Below are 17,041 nucleotides of genomic sequence, written 5' to 3' on the forward strand. Positions count from 1 at the left end.
ACTCCTAGAGCCATGAGCTTGGCCGTTGGCGTGGAGCTCGGTAGCCCCAGTGTCGTCTTGTAGGCTTTCCTGATGAGTGTCTCCAACTTTTCAATTTCCGACCTGGAGAGGTTAAGGAATGCCGAATGAGAAGCAAACCATGCACTCCGGTTACTTTTGACAAAGATTGTACCTATCAACGCGATTCAGGCGTCCACTGACTCAGGGAGCCAGTCATGCGCACTTCCTTTCCTTAAATTGATCGGACTGTAGAAGGTTCGCGACGCCAACGCCAATGAACATAATGAACGCCGACGGCCTATGGCTTTAGCGCGGCGTTTCTGGCACAACATTGTCAATTCCAAAGCAAGCAGCGCAAATCTCTCACTTCCGCCACGTAGCTTAAAGCACGAATGAGGTGTCCACTGTTCCAAGACGGCAGTTATGCGTCTTACCTCTGGTTCAGGCGTCCACCGAGATGGTCCAGTGAGATAGTGCGCATTTCCTTTCCTCAAAAGCCAATTTCCTAATTTTACCCTCTTCTTTCCAAGCTCCCGCTCCATTGGTATCGTAGCTTAAAGCGCGGCTAACGTGTCCACTGCTGGTTGGAACGTATAACGGCGACGGCGACGCCACGAAACGCAGAAACGGGCGCCAAAGAAACCACGAGAAAGCTGAGAGAGAGAGAGAGAGAGAAGAGAGAGAGAGCACGTGAGCACGACTTGTTCTGCTGACGTGGCAATCCACCCAGTTAGACGGGCCTGCGACATCAGTCCAGGAAGAGACGCCAATGTGTTCGGGTCGTGTCGCAGGTGCAGCGTCTCGGAATGCTCAAAAGGAACTGCTTGAAGACGCCGGTAAAACATGGAGGACTTTTCATAAATATGTGGACTGATATCGACCGGCAGCAGCTTTCCACGACATCTGCCTCGGCGCGGGATCTGTACGTCGTCGTGCATGGTGAGGACTACAGTGCCCTCTTAACAGCCCGAAGACATAGCATGTTCCGGAACAGCGAGGGCGGGCAGGTAGATCCAAGCCTTTTTGGACATCTCATTGGAAGTCCGCGGCCGAATAGTTTTCCCAGTAACAGGTCTTCAAGCCATCATTAGATGCTGCCGCATTTTCTTCTTTTCCTTGGCGGTTAAAGCGCTCTTTGCGCAGTGCATGTAGGTGCCGTAGCGCTCGACGTGCGTCGGAGACAGCTTCACATATCGGGAGGGCTGCCGCTCACTCCTCGTGCAGCTTCCTGTATGCCACGCGCATCCTCCTAATATACTACTTCTTGAGAGTTCGCGACTATCACATAGCGCATCGGCTTCCTCGCTTCGATGTGTTAATGGTGGCGCCGACTGGCGTCCTCATCACCCTGTCAACCTGAAAGCCATTGCAGCCACGCGCGTTACCATCCGCGAATAGAACTAGTACTGAGGACCATTCACTCGACGAGTGTGCCTTAAAAATTATACAAAACTTCGAATTTTGACAGTGAAAGATGATTGAATGCGCTTTCGGACGCAGAGTCGGCAGGCCTTGTGGGGGCGTGAAACACTCTTTGAGTGTCCCTGAACATTAACAGGCCTTTCCTTTTACACTTTTAGGAAGAAGGAATCCGCATCCATGTGAAAGAGCCAGTGGAACACCCGCAGCATGGCCGTCAGGAAACGAGCGACGCCGACGTGAGTACAATTTCGAGATCTTTAAAACACATGGCCGGCTTAGCTGGTATCGGCCTCCTAAATTCATGATCACCAAGGGAATATGAGAGCACATGAAAGAGAATATTAGGACAACAAACTATTGGTTCTCTGTTTGCTTCTAGTTTATTGCCCAAATTTCTCTAATTCTGACCCAAAAGACGCCGGTTCGATCCCGGCCGCGGTGGTCGAATTTCGATAGATGCGAACTTCCAGAGGTCCGTGTACTGTGCAATGTCAGTGCACGTTAAAGAACCCCATGTGGAAGAAATTTCCGGAGCCTTTCACTACGGCGTCCCTCATAGCCTGAGCCACTTTTGGACGTTAAGCCCCCATTAACCCATAAGCCTCCTTTTTTTTGCTTCCTCTTCTCTACATCTTATTTTGCTCATGACCTAGGCTTTAGGAACATTCTCTACATCGCGTCACTTTTTGGAAAAGCGGAACCTGTTCCATACGCTGCGGCAAGTAGAAGTGTTACGAACTCTTGTGACTCCTTTCTGAGACAGCTCATACACGCAGATTTGTGTCCATAGGAAACAACTGCTTATGCACATCGCCAATTTCTCTTTGTCTCGAATATTCCTGGAGCAACTTGGGCTGGTGGAAGTTTGCAACTAATTTCCACAGCCATCCGCCGCGGTGGCTCGGCTACTGAGCTGGAGTTCCCGTGTTAGAACGTGCCCGCGGCAACCGTGTTTCGATGGTGGCGAAACGAAAGGGCACCCGGGTGCTCTGCGATATAAGGTCGAAATAATTCCGGAGCCCTCCACTACAGCACCTCTTCCTCTCTTTGAGATCCCACTTTCCCCCTTACTCTAGGAGTGCGTTCGGGTGTCCAGCTTGGGCTCCACCACCCAGAGTCGTACCATGCGACACGCCCTCAGAATTAGTAGTTTAGGTTTGGTTTATTAGGGTTTAACGTCCCAAAGCGACTTAGGCTATGAGGGACGTGGTAGTGAAGGGCTCCGGAAGTTTCGACCACCTGAAGTTTAACGAGCACTGGCATCGTACACTACACGGCCCTCTAAAATTTCGCCTCCATCGAAATTCGGCCGCCGCGGCCGGGATCGCACCCGGTTCTTTCTGGTCAGCAGCCGAGCGCCGTAACCACCGAGCCACCGCGGCAGGTGCGGAATTAGTGGTTTTTGAGAAACATAAATGGCGCAGTAACTGTCTCACATCACAGAGCAAGGAGATAGAGAGAAATAAACGCAGTAGTGGAGCGCTTTCGAATAATTTGGACTACCGGGGGAAACATATCGTGCCCCGACATCCCTTCTAGAACTTAAAAATAAATAAATAAAAATAAATGGCGCTGTAAATGTCTCACCTCTCAATGCAAGGAGAAAGAGAGAAATATACGAGGTAGTGGAGCGTTTACTAATAATTTGGACCACTTTGGGAAACATAACGTGCCCCGACATCACTTCCAGAACTAGCTGCATTCTATGCGAATGGAGTGAAGCCCTCTTTCAGGGTAACGTGGCATAAACGCGCCACAGAATAGGTCACCACCTTTCATGGTCTTATTAGTGTTAACAACGTTGCACAATCCGCTTTTTAAGGAAAGAAAAGGCGGATAAATCGCTCCCTGGTTCAGTGGACCCCTAAATCGCACTTTAAGGTAAACGCGCCACAGAATAGGTCACCACCTTTCATGGTCTTATTAGTGTTAACAACGTTGCACAATCCGCTTTTTAAGGAAAGAAAAGGCGGATAAATCGCTCCCTGGTTCAGTGGACCCCTAAATCGCACTTTAAGGTAGGTGGCTGTGGTGTGCACCTACAAAAGAAATTGAGGGCGCTTAATCTTCGCTTTAAGCAATGGAACGCGACAGCATGTTGCAGCGATGCCAGGGAGTCCACGGAACGGAACGCCATCGCCCTTTCGGCAGGACGTCTTGCCCGTTGGAAACACTTTTGAACACCGTTGTTTTTTATGCGAAACATATTACTAGAGGTACACTACAGCCCTTCGCCGTGGTTACGCGCCGTGCACACCACGTCGTACAGTGACGTCACACCACGTGACATACCATGTGACACATGACGTCACGACAGAGGACGACGGAGGTACACTACAGCCCTTCGCCGTGGTTACACGCCGTGCACACCACGTGGTACAGTGACGTCACACCACGTGACACATGACGTCGCGACAGAGGAAGATGGAGGTCCACCTCGCGCCGTCGCTGTGGTTGCACGCCGTGCAGACCACGTGGTACAGTGACGTCACACCACGTGACATACCACGTGACAGATGACGTCACGACAGAGGAAGACGGGGGTCCACCTCGCGCCGTCGCTGTGGTTGCACGCCGTGCAGACCACGTGGTACAGTGACGTCACACCACGTTCCATACCACGTGACACATGCCGTCACGACAGATCGCCGTCACGCGCTGGGAGAGGGAGAACGATGCCATCGCACAGACACCGGAATGTCCTCGAGCGGCATTCCCGCGCATTTCGAATGCGCGTTCACACTCGGTGTAGGTGAAACGCTCGCTCCACCGGGCAGGCGGACGCGGCTTCCGTGGTAATCCAGGCGCTCACCCAACGCGCGTCTCGGGGTTAGTCGGCGTTCCGCTGTAGCCATGCCGTTGTCTTCCCCCACGACGAAGGCTTCTAGTGGCTGTATTAAAATGACCAATTATTCAACCAAGGAAAGCCATGTATTACCAAGCCTAGCCACCAATATGCTTCGCATCTGACCAGGGTTAACCAAGTTAAGCCTCAGCCATTTTTTAATTAGATGGCGCAGTAGTTGCCTCACATATCGGTTAGCAACGCATGAGGCTGTATGTTAAACATAAAAAATTACCGACGATTACGTTACTTCCTAATGCGAAATTTGAGCGCAGCAAATAAGCTGTTTCACCTTTTCGATAGATTGAGGCAAAGAAATTGAGCAACACATGTATGCGCTATCACAGAATTTTTTTTTAGCAGACGGAGGACTTCCATCGGTCGTCTCGCTCATGGCTCAGAAAGAACTGGCAGATAATTTCGCAGTGGCGAACGGCAGCGGCAATTTCGGCTCGGGCGGTGCACATATACAGATCCGCCGCCACCGATCTGGCTCTCTGATTGCCACCGCACAGGGCGAACGGCAGCGCAAATTCGGCTCGGGCGGTGCACATATACAGATCCGCCGCCACCGATCTGGCTCTCTGATTGCCACCGCACAGGGGTTGCATTGGAGGAGGAGCGAAGAAAGGAATTAAGTTCGAGCCGGCGCTTTGACAACCGGAGACTCGCAGGAAGAGGGGGGAGGGGGGCGGCGTGTACACCCAGCGGCAAACGATGGGGGCAGAAGCGCGCGCAGCAAGCGGACAACACGATAAAGGGAGGAGGGAAGAGATAGCAGCGACTGACTGATGCCGCTGACGCCGATAGTGTCAACCCCAGCTGCGGATGAAAGGGAGGCGGAGCTGGTTACGAGGCCGACGCCGACGACAACGCCGACGACGACGCGAAACCCAGGAACGGACGCCAAAGAGCTGCACTCTAAAAAATGCCTCCGCTCACCTTTCGGCAATAATTTTCACCACCTGCGCTTCCTTACGTGCGAAGACATCTACCCAGACACGCATGCATTTTGCATTTCTTCTTCATTCAGCCGCGGCTAGGAGTTTACCTGCGTATTGTAGCACAGGAACCGAGTGTCGTAACCATTGGACTAACACTGCGGATGCGTAACTCGGCCGATGAAGAGAGAATGGAAAAATTCTATGCGCAAAATGAAATTGTTAGAAGAGTTGGAGGGGTCGCCAGGATCTACGGCGTCTTGCGACCTAGCGCAAACCACAGTTCCTGTGTGAAAGTGGCTGCAACGGGCTGTTTATTGTAAGAATATTCTTGTATAATATAGCATCATTGCTATGAACCCTGGCGTCCTAAACGGTATCTGCAATGTTAAAAGGACAAAAGGAATGAAACAGAGGAAAAAAATTCGAAGATGCTTAAGCTTCGCGTTTAGGAATAGAACGCGACAGCTTATTGCAGCGAGTCCACGGGAGTCCACGGAGTCCACGGAAAGCCATCGCCCGTCCAGCGCGACGCCTTGCCTGTTGCAAACAGCTCTGAACGCAGCGCATTTTTCAGAGGAAACGGATCAGTAAATTGCCTCACATCCCGGCGGATACCCGAACCCCGCCGTAATTAAAGGGAGGTAGGTGGGAGTGAAAGAACAGAGAGAGAGAAAAAAAGAGATGCTGTGTCTCGATGCCGTAATGGACGACACGAAAACTGGATTTGAGGAAAGGAAGTTGCACTAACTGTATCGCACATCGCGGTGGACACCCGCAGCCCCGATTATAGGTTTCCAGTTAGAATTCCTCCCGTAAGCTCTATAACTAAACAAAGAAGTTTATGCTGCTCGAAACGCTGAATGGTATTAAACCATCTGGAACATTCAGCGGCAAACGGTTGGCATGATACTTTTTTTCCACTGCGATGCCAGCAACTACAACTACGACGCCGACGGCTTTTCGAACAGGACGTCGAACAGGACAGGACGTCTTGGTAGTCAGTACACTAGAACAAACCTTCTAGACTAATCCAAGCTATGACCATAAATACTTTTATGTATTAATGCTGCTGAGACTTTTCGCTCACAGCCTACGCCGTAGACGACGACGACACCGGTTTTCTGCGACACGACACATGGCCGTTAACGCTGTCATGTTACAATACGACCCCTAGGCCCATTGCCTTGAAGCGTCCACTGAGCGCGCGTCCCCAAGTTAGTATTTGTTCAAGAAAGAAGAAAACGCCGTTTACGTCTCATTTCGCGTTATTTTCAAAGAAATCCAACACTTAGGACGCAAACGCTTATCTCTGCTTTGACACTTCAGTGCAAAACCGTAAGCATTCGGAACGCAGGGTTAGTAAAATTAGTTTTGGTTGACGCCAGCACTGATGCAGTTTTCAGTGCATTTCATCCCAGAGCACGCTATTATTAAATACGGGCAAGGTGTTGCAAACTATGCCTGACTTGGCACAGACCGAAGCGGACATGTGCAAGACTCCGCCACGGTGGCTCAGTGATTAGGGCACTCTACTGCTGAGCCGGTGCTCCCGGGTTCGAACCCGTCCACGCGGCCGCGTTTCGATGGAGGCGAAACGCGAAAAGCACCCGTGCCGTGCGATGCCAGGGCACGTTTCAGAGCCCTCCGCTGTATGGCAGCTCTTTCTTTAGAATTTCGCCTCCACCGAAATTCTAATTTTCTATAGGCGGACAAATGGAATGTACTGGGTCTGCCCTTTCCCGACTGCTCAAGGCTCTTCGTCTAGCGCGATTTGAGTGCATCATTTCAGTCTTAACCTACCCAGAATAAACTGCTCTGACACAGTTATTTTCGCTTGAATGCTGCAGCGAACACCTGAGCTTAGCTAGATGAAGGACTCCTCTATCCTGCACCGTCATGTTTGTTGCGGACTAAGTGACCTTCACGTCAGAACAAAATTTCCTAGTTCGTTTAAACCAAAACGAATGTGATAACCATCCAATTGCTCTAAACTACCTGCCACAACCTCGCCGTTGTTCTTGGCATTCGTTGGAGACCAACACGGACTTGGTTCCCGCCTTTCTTTAGCGTTACGCTCCCCATGCTGGAGGGAAAAAACTTTCGCCGTATTTTCTAACCAGCTTCCCAATTTCCGGCGCTTCCGCAGGTGTGGCTAAAGGACGCAGTTTCTTCGTTGTCGCGGAAACAACTGACGACAGCACCTGACGAGGATCGAGAGTCAAGCTCACAGGTAAATACCTCAGTCTTTCTTGGTGACCACAAAAGTATTGTGTACTGCATGGTTTACGTGGTTAAGAAGGTGTTCGTTGTGTGCGTAAGGTGTATGAAAATGCTAATGGTCAGTGGTTATGACGCTCGGCAACTCAGCCGGAGTACCCGGGTTCGAACCCGACCGCGGCGCCTCCGTTTCGATTGAGCGCGAAACGGAAAAGGCGCCCGTGTGCTGTGCGATGTAGGTGAATGCTGAAGATCCCCAGATGGTTCAAATTGTTCCGCAGACCTCCACTACAGCACCTCTTTCTCTGTTTCTTATTAAGCATGAAATGCTTTTAGCCCCCGTTGTCGGCAGTGTGGTGACGTCACGCCGAGACCGAGAGCCATCATCCGGGCACTGAAATCCACTCATCCGGGCACTGAAATCGAGTCATCCGGGCACTGAAATCGAGTCATCCGGGCACTGAAATCGAGTCATCCGGGCACTGAAATCGAGTCATCCGGGCACTGAAATGGAGTCATCCGGGCACTGAAATGGAGTCATCCGGGCACTGAAATCGAGTCATCCGGGCACTGAAATCGAGTCATCCGGGCACTGAAATCGAGTCATCCGGGCACTGAATTCCAGTCATCCGGGCTCTGAAACGAGAACATCCGGGCACCGTACGAGACTTAACGAGATTTAACGAGACTCTCTAAGCCCTCCTACGCGACCGGCATGCAAGCAACGGTTGGTCTCCAAACGAGTCACAAAAAATAACTGCTGCCAGTGCCTTCTCAATGTTTATCAAGATATCAGTCGCGCTGTGCGTTTGATAATGCACGGAATTATAATTTCCGATTTCTAATAACGCCTGCAAAAAGCACATAAATGCCACGTACACTTCGTTGTCGTACGTGATCTCTTAGGGGCTTCGCGCATCGAAGCAAAGCTGCGCAGGTGCACAGGGGCCCGGGGGAGAAGCGCTGCGTTCAAAGGGCAAGGCATCGCGCCGAACGGGTGGTGGCGTTCCTCCCTTGCTTTACGGTGCGGTTCGGGTGTCCACCGAGATGGCAGAGAATTACTGCGCCATTTCCTTTCCTCAAAAAGCCAAATGGCAAGGCATCGCGCTGAACGGGTGGTGGCGTTCCTCCCTTCCTGTACGGTGCGGTTCGGGTGTCCACCGAGATGACATTAGGCCCGTAAACATTTCATGCTTACTCTACTCTCGGTTACGGGAGAGGCAGAGATTTTTTTCACTTTCTCCTTTGTCCCTTCCGTTATGGCGCGGTTCGGGTATTCACCGGAATATAGACAGTTACTACGTCATTTACTTTCCTACAAACTAATTTTCATTTTTTTTTTTTTCACCCGGGGAAATTACGCCCTCAACCTATTGCAGCTAACAGAATGCATCGAAACTCATTACTACCGCTCACCGCATCCATTAGCGTCAAAGAAAGCACAAAAACTGAATCTCGAGAAGCGTAACAAAAAATAACTGCTGGTGAGCACCTGTACCAAGCGCTGTTCAGACTTAAGACCAATTTGCGCCATCAAATTTTGAGTAACTGCTGAAGTATTCAGTCTCCTTCTGCAAAGATTTTTATTTCGTGTTTCATTAGTCAGTTCGCATTTCATTTCATGTCTAGAGGAATTTAATATTTTCTTGTTATTCTATCTCCAAGGGGGCGCACGTCCATTGCAATCATGGTAGAAAGTGTCTCTGAAGCCTCTCAGTATCCTCCTAGAATGAATGAAACTTCTTTCACGGTCTTACAATGCGCGTGCGAAACATTTTTGAGACTGACATTTAAAATGTAAATGTTTAAAAAAAAACTGGTTTTGGACGACAGCAAATTGCGCAATAACTGTCTCTCACATCGTGTGGATAACCGAACCACGCCGTAAGAGAAGGAAAGAAGGTGGAAGTGAGAGAAGAAAGAGACAGGGGTGGGGGAGGGCTCGGGAATAATTTCGACTACCTGGAGATCTTTAGCGTGCACTGACCTCACAGGGCACTCGGGCGCCTTTTGCGGTTCGCCTCGATCGAAACGCGGCTGCGGCGGACGTTATTAATTTTAAGGCAAAGAAGAGAAACAAAAGCAGGGGGTGTGTTCAGTATAGGCTTCATTAATGGCTGTTCCGATTACCCACGAATTTCCCCCATCTTCGACTCGTAAACCGGAGCGCAGCCCGCGGTAAACCACAGTAAAGCAAAGTCCAAGAGGGGTAGGGCTTCAGCAGTACAGGTGTATGCACCACAGATCCAATCGTATGAAGAAGAGCATGTTCAAGAAGGGCTTTAATGACACGTGCTCCTTATATATCCGGTAAATGAGTTCCCCAGATTGGCCGCTCAGAGAAGCTCTTTATTAACGTGTTTTCTAATTCATATATGCTTGATGAATGCGACATGTATCAGGCCGCAGGCTTCAAAGGCTTCGATTAAACTGCTTGAAACCTCACAAGATGTGGGGCGGTGGGACGGAAGGTATTCCTCGCAGTAACTACCCCAGCGGTAAGACCGAAGCAACTAAATGCGCAGCGTGAAACTTCCATCTGAAGAGGTTGCCTCGAATACCCGGATTTTCACGGCGAGAGCCGTTTTGCGCAGTCCACCCTGCGCCGCTATTCAGCGCAACCGAACGATGCAGCCAGCGGCACACTCGAGGTTATAGCTCATCCTTAGTAGGCTTGAACTATATCAGCAAAAGAAGATGGAAGAGATAAGACAAGATTGGAGTGGACAATAAAGCACCGCCTTAAGTGTAAGATTATTATCATCATCATCAGCCTGACTATACCCACTGCAAGGCAAAGGCCTCTCCCATGTCTGTCCAATTAACCCTGTCCTTTGCCAGTTGCGGCCACGGTATCCCCGCACGCTCCTTAATCTCATCTGCCCACCGAACTTTCTGCCGTCCCTACTACGTTTGCCTCCTCTTGTAATCCACTCCGTTACCCTTAAAGACGTGTGGTTATCTTGCCTTCGCATTACATGCCCTCCCCAAGCCCATTTCTTCCTCTAGATTTCATCTAGGCTGTCATTAACCCGAGTTTGTTCTCTCACCCACTGCGCCCTCTTCCGATCTCTTAACTTTACAGCTATCATTTTTCTTTCCATAGCTCGCTGCGTTGTCTTTAACTTAAGCTGAACCCTCTTTGTTCCTGCCATACGCGCTCCACCCCATTCGTATTCTTCTAGTTATTTCCCTCTCATGATCCGGATCTGCGGTCACTACCTGCCCTAAGTAGACATACTCTCTTACTACTTCCAGCACCTCGCTAACTGCGAACTGCAGTTCCCCTGCTAAGTTGTTGAACATTACTTTGGTTTTCTGCATGTTAAATTTTAGCCCCATCATTCTGCTATGCCTGTCTAACTCATTGACCATGCTTTGCAGTTCTTGTCCTGACTGGCTTACCAACGCAATGTCATAAGCGAATCGCAAATTACTAAGGTATTCTCCAATAACTCTTATCCCTAACACTTCCCATTTCAGGTTTGATTTGGTTTGGTTTATTGGGGTTTAACGTCGCGAAGCAACTCGGGCTATGAGGGACGACGTAGTGATGGGCTCCGGAAATTTCGACCACTGACATCGCACAGCACACGGGCCTCTAGAATTTCACCTTCATCGAAATTCAGCCGCCGCGGACTGTATCGAACCCGCCCCATTTCAGGCCCCGGAATACCTCCTTTAAGCAGGCGGTGAATAGCATTGGCGAGATCGTGTCTCCCTACCTGACACTTTTCCGAACTAGAATTTTATTGCTGAGTTTATAGAGAACTATAATAGCTGTACAATCGTTAAAAATATCTTGCAATATAAGACAAATGCGAAAAGACAAGTGGGTTAGTTCGCATGTACGCAGAAGGTCATTCTCTGCATTGCATTCATATATCACTGGGAGTCCTCATATATCACTGGGAGTCCTCATACCCCTCTGGCGCAGTGGAGGAGCGGCTATGCGATGCGCCACTGCCCTGAGATGGAAGGTGCTACCATCTGTGGGGCCTTGTGCGGGCCAGGTGGCTGTTCCCGAGCGACCAATCGTTAACTTCCACCTGCCTGTTCAATAGGTGACTGCGCAATGGCTCCCATCGGAAAGCGAATAATCTGACAAGCATTGATAAGGAAGGAAGCAATTCTTATATTTAAAGCACACTCTTGACTGGGTCGTGATGGGCCGCGCCTTTTGAAGCTTCGCATAATCATGCAGGTGTGAGCATCACGCAGCGGAGCTGTTCCCGCGGTCGATGGCCATTGGTTCGTGTGGCATACCTGCATCGCGTAATAGCAGACTTTCCAGCGGCGGCGAGTCCTGTAGCCTCTGTCGCACTACTGTGACCCGGTGAGTTCCTTCCGACGTCCAGCTCTTTCATTGTTCCGATGCAACACCTGTCGCATTGTTGATTTGTTTAGCTTGAGTGTCGCGATTGACTGTAATTTTGTGTGGGGATCTGAAGCTAAAGCCTTTTTGCGTGCACTGTATTTGTGTGCACTGTCTGTCCGCTGTGTTTTCTATTTGAGCTCTCGAAGACGCATATCACGGAGCGAGTGGGCGAGAGGCAAAGATAACGCATTTTTTGTGCTGTTGCATTCAAGAACAGGTTCGCGTGTAGCAATGAGTTTTTTTCGCCTCTTAAGTTTAGAGAACGAAGCACGAGCATAAGCGTAATTTGTTCGAGCTATTTGAATAAACATTTTTGCAAGATGGAAGCCTTCCAGTGGTTGAGTACATGCTTATTTGAGACTAGAATTGCGGCATCAGCTAATAAGCAGCGGTTGGCATCTAAATGTTATAATAGTGGCTTAAATGAACGCCGGGCTCCATTGATTTTGCCTGCCCTTTACATTACTCAGTTATAGACGCGCGAGCCAGAGCTCGCGTTTGTCATTTAAGACTCTAGAAGCAATTATGATGTTTATGGATAAACAAAGCACAAAAACTGCTAGACTGTGAGCCTAGGAAAAATTCCATGTCCTCTTGTGCATTGCAGGGAGCCTTAAAACGCTCTAGACATCGCTGCTCTTATCTTGGCGGGCCCTGCGGGAATGTGGGCAGGTTGCCATCAACTTAACTGCACAGGATATAGTCGCAAGCAGAGAGGGTAGAAGTGGCCCCAAATTCAAAGCGTCTTAATGTAACCTGGAGCCATAGATCAGGAATAAAACACAATGCACGCCAGAAAATCTCGATGGACAATATGCGTTCGGCCTCGGAAAGCCCTCTGTACCACATCGGTGGAATTTGCGCCGAAGCGCACCTCCCGCAAAACTGGTCCCTGGTCGCATCATGTCGCCCCCCACAGATAATGCACTTTTCTTGCTGGTTTCGTTTTATCTTTTCTATGAAACTGAGAGTTGCAGTATTTATGCCTCACTCCTTTGCATCTTTTTTTTTCAGAGATTCCAGGTAAAGAATTCACCTTTCTTCGATCTTGTAACCAAGTAAAGTTTCGGACACCGGCTCCTTGTTTCGGTATATTTGCTGTTTGTCAGCGCTATCTCCTCCTGAGGGAATTTATCGTTGATGTAAGTATGCCGTATGACAACGTACGAACGCGCTAATAGCAGATCTGCTATTGAGGCCTCTGCGAGGACTCGCTCCTTCGCTCTAAGGGCCTAGCGCTAAACTACAAACTCTTGACGCGTATGATTTTGGCCTCTGAAACGACTCCCCACTTAGTTTCATAGTTTCCAGTAGTCTTCACCCTTCATCACCATGGGCTGCCTTCACCAGATATGAACTGTTAACACCAAATTCAGTTCTCAATGAGCTCTGAAACTTCCTTGATTGTCCTTTGGGTGTTTAGGACGTCGATGGGACGTCCAAGAGAATACCAGTGTTCATTGTGTTGTCCATTGTGCCAATGTAAACTCGGTTTTCTTTGCTGCAGATGGACCAGCCACTGAGCAGCCCATGACAGCTGCCGCACTCGGCGCGTTCCAGGTCGTCTGGTACGTGCCTGGGACTTAGATATACAAAGTCTTTAGTTTAGTGTTTTTCTTTCTGGAAATCGCCAACTGTATCTCAATTACGCTTGTTCTGTTTTGTTCATTTAAACATTGTTTATTCATGAGAGTACCCTGCCGCGGTGGCTTAGTGGTTACGGCGCTCGGCTGCTGACCCGAAAGATGCGGGTTCGATCCCGGCCGCGGCGGCTGAATTCAGAGAGGCCCGTGTGCTGTGCGAATTCTAGAGGCTCGTGTGCTGAGCGATCCCAGTGCACGTTAAGGAACCCCAGGTGGCGGAAATTTCCGGAGCCCTTGACTACGGCGTCCCTCATAGCCTGAGTTGCTTTGGAACGTTAAACTCAAACCAAACTAAACTTATTCATGAGAGAGAGAGAGAAAAACTTTATTATGGCAAGTGTGTTAGACCCTCCTTGGGGTCCCTGGGCCACCGCACGGTCCCACTCTACGTCGGAACGTTCATGTGGTGTTTGTCCATGACGTCGGCACCCCGAAGCACCGCAGCAAGCTGCGATGGCGGGTCCGGAGACGAGAGCACGACCTCCCAGTCCTCCCAACTTGATAACGCGGGCTGTCCCTGCGGGGGAGGATCAGCGTGGCAGCCGAAAAGGATGTGGGAGAGTGTGGCGTGAGGGTCGCCGCACAGGGTGCATGCAGGGGAGGTGCCACAGTAGTGGGATAGCAGCTGAGGGGATGAGAGAGAGCGGGTCTGGAGGCGTCTCCAGAGGATCTGTTGGGAATGGGTAAGGGAGGGGTGTGGAGGAGGGCAAGTCCGACGGTCCAAGCGGGGCATTTGCGTGAGCTCTGCAAAGGTGTGCGCGCGTTCTCTCGAGAAACCTGGGTCGAGGCCGTCCTGAGCCCGGCAAATCAAACCTCGGGCCAATTTATCGGCAGCCTCGTTTCTTGGATTCCCAGAGTGAGCCGGCACCCACTGGAGCTCTACCCTGCGTGGTAAGTTTTTGGTGGGGGTGTTCAACAACTCCCAAGCAGGGGCGTGAATACTGCCTCGCGCGAAGTTGAACAGAGCCGTTTTGGAATCGCTAAAGATGTAGTTTGCATTGGAATGTACAAGGGCTAGGGCGATGGCGGTTTCCTCTGCCTCCTCAGGCGTACAGCCCGAGGGAAGGCGGTGTGTGAGGGGCTGTGCTAGGGCTGGATTGTAACCAACAGCTACAGCTTCATGAGTTGTGCACGCGGCGTCTACCCAAATGGCGTCCCGGGCTTGTCCATAATACTTGTGTAGGGCTTTAGCGCGAGCCATGCGGCGAGGGATGTGGTACTGGGGATGAACGTTCCGGGGAAGGGGTTTCACAACGAGGGGGGTATGAATGTGTCGAGAAATAGCTATAAGGGATGTCTGATTAGCGGGAATGTTGATGCGAAGGGATTGGATTGGATTGGAGTAAACTTTATTTGTGCCTGCAGTTGGGCGCTCGCGCGCCCCGACGAGGGCCTACGTCGTCTACGAGGCTGCCGTTACTCGGCGCGGGTCTCCGCTCGCCGTTGCCGGCTCGCTGGGTCCCTGCCTTTCGAGCGCCCCGAGGACCTGCTGGACGGCCCATAGCTGTTGGTCATGGTCGTTGCTCTTCGCTGCTGCCTCCAGCCGCGGCGGGATTGTTCCTGATCTTGCTTCCTTTGGATTTCTGATGCAGTCCCACAAGATGTGCGTCTGATCTGCCGGCTCCCTGCGGCAGACTCTACACGTATCGGTCGGGTAGGTCTCGGGGTACATGCGATGCATCAGTCCCGGGCTCGGTAGCGATCCGGTCTGGAAGCGAGGATATGCCTGCCAGTTGCGCTCGCGGCAAGTCTCAGATACTGTGTCTGGAGGTGCGCGTCTACTAGTTCCTGAAAGGTGTTATGCATGCCTAGTTCAAGGAGCTTGGCTGTGCTAGTGCTGCGGGGTAAGTTTAAGGCTGCCTTGGTTGCTAGACGAATCATGGCGTTCACTCGCTCTGTTTCCATGCGGTTGAGCTTAAGATGTGGGGTGGCGTATAAAATGCGGCTAAGTGTAAAAGCATGCACTACTTTCATGCTGTACGCTTCGTCTAAACCTTTGTACAGGGAGGATACGCGGCGTACAAGTTGCAACACAGATTGCGTGGAGGCCTTGAGTGTTTTAAGGGTATGATCGTTGCGTCCTGAATCCTGCAGGTAAAGGCCAAGGATACGGAGGGTGGGGGTGACGGGGATAGGGGTTCCTTGTAAAGCGATTTGAATGGGCGAGTTAGCTGCAGATTTCGGGTCTTATGAGGAGAAGTGCGGATTTAGAGGTCGAGCATTCGAGCCCAATAGATGACGCATGAGCAGAGATGGTGTCAGCTGCTAATTGAAGAGTTTCCTCAATTTCTCCATCAGATCCATGAGTGGTCCATGCGGTAATATCATCAGCGTACAAGGTATGCCTTAGGTGTGGGATGAGAGCGAGTTTATTTATCTTTTACCCACAGCGCCATTTGGCATTACAGTGGGGGGGTTGATACAGCAACACAGCACATAAATGCAGGTAAATACAAAAAAAGAGAAACAGCAGCCCAAGCAATCACAAAGTAAGCAAATAACAAAATTGACGCAATGCGCATCTCTGTACAGAATTTGGGTACAAGAAAGTCAACTGTGTTGTTCACCCAATAAACGTGCATTTTAGGAGAAAGCACCAACGCAGTAGACATAAAAAAAAACACCTTCAAACGTATATTTCACGCAGGTATACTGCGCATTGACAGGAAGACACAGGTATACACAGTGGAACGCACGAAACGAAGAAGCAGCGCACAGATAACGACTCACCGTCTAGCTATGAAATGACGTGACGCTGTTCAAAGCGGTATAAAAGGATGCATTTGATGAGATGGAAGTAACAACGGCCGGCAAACGGTTCCATTGACGAATGGTTTTCGGAAAAAAAGAGTCGCTGTATGCTGCCGTCCTGCACTTGTATTCACGTACTTTTTGATCATGGTCAAGGCGTGCGGATACGTAATGTGGTATGAAGATGTATGTTTCGCGTGGAATGCCAATGTGGGAGTAGTATATGTTATGGAAGAGTTTGAGCCTCTGCTTAGTTCTCCGCTGTTCTAGCGATTACCAAACAAGGACTTTTTTGCTATTGTTGCACTGAAGTTGCGTTCACATGACTTACCAAGTACGTATCGAGACGCCAAGGACTGAACTTTCTGAAGTCTTTCTTTGTCACCTGTGGTAGGAGGATCCCATACTGTGCTAGCATACTCCAACACTGACCGCACATAAGTTTTGTAAAGGAGTTCATTGGTAGCTTGCGGGAAGGAACGAGTGTTTCGGCGGAGAAATCCTAAGGATTTGCAGGCCTTTCCAACTATATAACCAACGTGCCGATGCCAGCAGAGTGATGACGTGAAATATACACCTAAATACTTAAATTCTTCAACTATTTTCAGATTTGCATTATTTATGGTATATGTGGGTACTAGCTTCGTGCGTTTCCTCGAAAACGCCATGCACACTGTTTTGTCCAAGTTTAGATTCATTTTCCATTTTTCGCACCACTTATGAACAGTGTCAAGGTAGTTTTGAAGGACATCACGGTCAGCATTACATGTTATAATTTTTACAGAACACAATCGTCTGCAAAGCACGGGGATGAGAGCAATATTAAAGAGAAGAGGGGAGA

The 17,041-nt window shown here is 50.0% G+C and overlaps 2 protein-coding genes and 1 long non-coding RNA gene across 10 annotated transcripts in view; all 3 read left to right on the forward strand.

The window, feature by feature from the left end:
* Positions 1-17,041, forward strand: part of LOC149347461 (uncharacterized) — a 283,383-nt gene that overhangs the window by 54,336 nt on the left and 212,006 nt on the right. The gene's annotated exons all lie outside the window — the stretch shown is intronic.
* On the forward strand, positions 511-15,097 carry LOC149347463 (uncharacterized). 2 transcript variants are annotated; one of them, XR_016292528.1, is made up of 6 exons: positions 511-939; positions 1,581-1,658; positions 7,358-7,441; positions 11,633-11,764; positions 12,821-13,374; positions 14,815-15,097. It is a non-coding gene; the product is annotated as an uncharacterized LOC149347463 (long non-coding RNA). The 2 variants fall into 2 exon arrangements; XR_016292529.1 differs by lacking the exon at positions 14,815-15,097 and having other exon boundaries at positions 725-939; positions 12,821-12,877.
* The window catches only part of LOC149347464 (uncharacterized), a 29,535-nt gene continuing 27,312 nt past the window's right edge, over positions 14,819-17,041 (forward strand). Inside the window, exons 1-2 of the mRNA XM_089587142.1 lie at positions 14,819-14,955; positions 15,042-15,103. The gene's annotated coding sequence lies outside the window, so the exon portion shown is untranslated. The remainder of the gene's footprint in view (positions 14,956-15,041; positions 15,104-17,041) is intronic.

The sequence above is a fragment of the Amblyomma mixtum genome, chromosome 4 (genome assembly GCF_055824585.1).
Source record: "Amblyomma mixtum isolate Tamu chromosome 4, ASM5582458v1, whole genome shotgun sequence".
In the NCBI taxonomy this organism is placed as follows: Eukaryota; Metazoa; Arthropoda; class Arachnida; order Ixodida; family Ixodidae; genus Amblyomma; species Amblyomma mixtum.